Source organism: Propithecus coquereli, unplaced genomic scaffold (assembly GCF_000956105.1).
Source record: "Propithecus coquereli isolate 6110/MARCELLA unplaced genomic scaffold, Pcoq_1.0 Scaffold248, whole genome shotgun sequence".
Taxonomy (NCBI): Eukaryota; Metazoa; Chordata; class Mammalia; order Primates; family Indriidae; genus Propithecus; species Propithecus coquereli.
In genome coordinates this window covers 1,273,358-1,278,192 of record NW_012148041.1, presented here as the reverse complement: position 1 = coordinate 1,278,192, position 4,835 = coordinate 1,273,358, and the positions used below count along the sequence as shown (strand labels likewise).

The window sequence follows — 4,835 nt, the reverse complement described above, 5'->3', positions numbered from 1 at the left end:
ATTCTTTTTGCTATTTGCCCCTCTTAACTCCCTTCTTGTTCCCTTTTCCCTCTCCTCACCATTCTCTAATTTGTCCTTTCCCTTCTTTCTTCTTCTTGCTCCTTTACTTGCTTCTTAATGGTCTATGACACTGAAACTGAAGTGTATTTGAAACATGGTTAGTGGTGTTAAATGAAGTTTCATCTCTCCTGCTTTTTATTTTTGAATAATTTATGCTTAACTTTTTATGTGCCTTGACAATGAAACCTACATTTAATTGCTTTCTAACTTCTGTGAACCCTTTAATTAATCTCGCTTGTGCATCAACAGCCCTAAATGGGGGTGGGAGTGGGGGTGGGTTACTTCATCCTTGCTCTGGTTACTTAATCTGTGTGGCTAACAGATCAAAACCAATGCAATTAACTGCAACCAGAGGAACTCAGATTTGAAGTGAAGAAGAATTTCCTTACATTTAGACCATTGCAGGAGCCTCCTACCTATCCTCTACCACCAATCTTTCTTTATTCAATCTACCTTTTTGCGGTATTAACACCATCATTTCTTGTTCCAAAAACCGTTAATGGCTCCCCACTGTCCAAAGAACAGAGTGAAAATTCCTTCACCTGGCATTCAATGTCCTCTCTCAACCTACTAGGAAGTTCCAAACTAAAAGCGGCTTCCAGGAAGGGAAATTGTGAGAAGATGCACTTTTCTCCTAGAAGTACTCATATACAGGCCAGGCCAGTGTTATATACAGAATAAGGGATGCTAAAAAGCAGTAGCTGATCTGCACGGAAGCCTCTTTCCCTCCTTAATGAACTATGCCTCTTAGTATTCATATCCTTGTGTAGTCCTCTCCTTGAATCTGAACTGGTCCTGTGACCAAGAGAATAGAGGAATGATACCATGTGACTTCCCAGGGTAGATCAAGAGAAACCTTGCCATTTCTGTCTGCATCTCTCAATACCACTCACTTTCAGGATGCTTCTGCTCAGAACCCAGCTGTCATGCTGTGAAAAGCCCAAGGCACATGGAAAGGCCACTTGTAGGCATTCCATTCAACAGCCAGCATCACGTGCCAGCCACATGAGTGAGCCAGAGTAGATGTCCAGCCTAGTTGAGCCTATAGATGATGCCTGCCCCAGTCTCCATTTGACCACAGCAAAATGAGAGACGCCAAGCGAGAACCACCCAGCTGAGCCCAGTTAATCCACAGAACCATGAAGATAATAAAATGTCAACTTCACTTGAGAATGTCCTAGATGAACCAATGAAAACTAACTTTATTAAATCTTGACCCTCGATATGTCTTTTATTCTTTGTAACAAAATAGGAATTACATGATTGTCTCAAGAAAAAGCACTTGCGCAACTGAGTTGCAAGCTAAACTAGCCACTTTCTTGATGAAACATCATTTTTACTTGAAAGAAAGATTAACGGGCAAATTATGATTATTTAGACTTCAGTATTTGAGAGACTTTTTCTTGAAAGTGAAGTGAGAGTGTAACTTCAAAAAAGAGAACTGACAGTATGTTACCAATTATTAAAACCAAGCTTTTAAGAGAAAATCAAATGATGGAAAACTTGAGTCTACCACTGTCAGCTTGACAGCTTCCTAATACTTGAAAACTTTTCTGATGAGATCAGTGGTGATATCAATGAATATGATTTTCTAACATGATAAAATGTGTCAACACTTGGAAGATTTATATAACACAGTGAAACAGTATTTTCCAATGACCAATTCAAAGTAAAAGATCCATTCAAAGTGCAAGACAGACCAATGGATTTTAATGTCACAAAGTATAGTAAGTTTGTTGATAAGGTTCCAGACTTCACATTGCAACTAACCTTTAAGAAATTACCACTTGTTGAGTTTGGTATAGTATCAAAGAAGAACAGCCACAATTATCTGTAAAGGCTACTAAAATACTTCTCTCTTTCTCAACCACGAATCTGTGAGACCAGATTTTCTTCATATCCTTCAAACAAAACAACCTATTGCAAAAGATTGAATATAGAAACGGATATAAGAATTCAGCTGTCTTTTATTAAACGCTTTATGGCAAAAATGTAAAACAATGTCACTCCCCTCAATTCTTTTTTTTTTTTTTTCCTGCTTTTTAAGACAAGAAGCCCAGCCAGCCCGCGGGCCAGCCGTTACCACTCCGGCCTAGCTGGCAACTCAATTCTTTTTGTTTTGAAAACTAGAAATTTTTCATTAAAAATGTCATGATAACATGTAACAGGTTTATATATTACACTATTATATTAACTGAATTTAAAAATTAGTAATTTTTTAAAATTCCTCAGTTTTAATTTCTAATATGGTAAACAGAAGCTCTGGGGTCCTCAATAATGTTTAAGAATGTAAAGGGGTCTTGAGGCCAAAAAGTTTGAGAATTATTGTTCTCAGAATATTCTAAAGTTGACTTCAAAATAAACTATCTTTCTTTCAAGGCCCAATCTAAGACCCAGTTTCGCCAGGGACAAAGCCAGCCCTCAGTGATGACTTGTTCTTCTCAACGTGTATCCTTGTACAGCACCATGTTCTCACTACCCTCCAGTTCTCTCATATTTGAAAAAGCTTAGCTGGGCCCAGTGGCTCACACCTGTAATCCCAGCATTTTAGAAGGCTGATGCAGGAGGATCACTTGAGGCCAGGAATTCAAGACCAGCCTGGGCAACATAGTGAGACCCCGTCTCTACAAAAAATTTTTTTAAAAATGAGCCAGGTGTGGTGGTGCACACCTGTAATCCCACCTATTTGAGAGGCTGAGACAGGAGGATTGCTTGGGCTTAGGAGTTGGAGGCTGCAGTGAGCTATGATCACGTCACTGCACTCCAGCCTGGGCAACAGAGCAAGACCTGTACACACACACACACACACACACATATATATAAAAAAAAGAATAAAAAATCTTTTTTGTACATATGTCTTCTTTCCTGAGCTAGGTTCCCCAACCCTAGAGGGGGCAAGGGCAGCCAAGGACCATGTCTGAACATCTGAAACACCTGTCACAGTACCTGGTTCACAGAAGTACCTCAGGAGGGAAACACTAAGATGGCAACCACCACGGCTTTTTGAGTTTAACATTGAAAAATATGATAAAGCTATAGCTTCATCTTTGCCAGAGGAAACCAAGAAAGAAAACTTCTAGCTGGGACTAAGAGCTCAAAGCTCAGTGATGAACTGGACAAATGACCCCTAGACATGTATAATTGTTGCTACTGTGGCTAACTGCCACCAAAGCAAATGACAAAGTAAATCAGTTCAACTCCCTGTCCCTGCTCAGGGCGAACTTCCACCTCACCCCCTCTCAGGGAACCTCAGAAGCCTCCAAATTCCCCTTCCTCCTCCCTCACATTCCCTTCAGAGGAAAGGACTGGGTATGGGTTTGAGAACAGGAGGGGCCCCTGCCCAGGACCTTCCTGAAAGATCCACAAACAACCTGACCCCCACAGACTGATAGACACAGGGGCTCACCACTCTGTTTGGCAACAGGAAAACCCGCAGAGTGTTAAAGGCAGAGAAAGGGAAGTAAAGCCCACAAACAGCTACTGGAACCACTGAACTTCAGAGATTAAACAAGTCACACAGGAGGCCCACATTTCCCCCGGCCCCCAGCAGGGACCCACCATAACCCAGCCTCCCAAATAGTTGGGACAATGAACATCGAATTCCCTGGAGCTCCCCTTCTGAGTTTATAAAACCTGCCAGGCATCCTGAGAACAGGGAAACAGCAATGGGAAATCCAGAGCATTGTTCAGACTCTGGTGAGGATCCCCAACCCCAGCAGAGATGGAAGAAACAAGTGTGTACGTCATGTCCAGCTCTCATATATGCCAGTGTACCATGGACCTGTGAGGCAGAAGAGGAATCTGTTTTCTACTATTATCATTTTCCAAGTGCCTGGCACATAGTTGGCACTCCAAAATATTTGTTCCCTAAATGACAGTGAATGATGGACATCTTTGGGGCCTGGTACCCTACACACTCATCATGGGCAGAGAAGAAAGTCTATTCATTTATTCATTCAACAAATATTTATTCAGTGTCTCCTCTGTGCCAGGCACCGTCCCAGACACAACAGGAAGCAAAATAAGTCCCTGCCCTTGTGGAGTTTATGTTTTAGTGGGTGCAAAGGTGAGAATCTGTATGCTCCTGAAAAAACTATGTAAGCCACAGACATTTAATAATTGTTTATTAAGTGCCTACACTATGTGTAAGTGATGGGTACCAGATGCTACGACAGGCACACCTTGGATCCGGGACTCAGCACTAGTGAGATTATTTCATATTCAAGGCTGGGACCCTAAATCTGGATCCTGTGTCAGTCAGTTGTGAGAGGCCCCTGAGTAAGGGAAATGAGATTACCTCTTTGGTGCATCTGTCTTCATCTGTCGGTGAGCAGAAGCCACTGTGTGAGTACCACGTGCATGCCCAAAACACCACACACGACTGCAGGATAGAAAGAAAACCAACATCTTTAGCTGAGAGGTGCCAGGAGTCCAAAAAGCAGCTCTAATAAGTTATAATTAAACAACAGGGCTCAAGGAGAGCTCCCAAAGGTGAGCAATCCGTCTCCTCGTCTGTCCCTCACACACACACCCTAATATGTAATTCAGAGCCTGAGTCAGCAAACATTTCCCAATTCTGGAAGTAGTCTGCTCACTCCCAAGCAAGCAGATGCTAGCTTTACTGACTTTACCAAGGTGGGGCAGAAGAAGTTGACAAAGGAAGGAAGGACCCATGCCCAACACTCCCCCATGGGTGGCAGCTAATAAATGGAGATGCCCTGAGTCATGCTTGATTCCTTGACCAAAGCCATGTGGAGACATGACCGGAGTCACAC

General features: G+C 42.4%; 1 protein-coding gene across 1 annotated transcript in view; it reads right to left on the bottom strand.

Moving 5' to 3' along the window:
• Window positions 1-4,444, bottom strand: part of PPARD (peroxisome proliferator-activated receptor delta) — a 68,309-nt gene extending 63,865 nt beyond the window's left edge. Inside the window, exon 1 of the mRNA XM_012646651.1 lies at window positions 4,358-4,444. The gene's annotated coding sequence lies outside the window, so the exon portion shown is untranslated. The remainder of the gene's footprint in view (window positions 1-4,357) is intronic.
• Window positions 4,445-4,835: the final 391 nt, after the last annotated feature.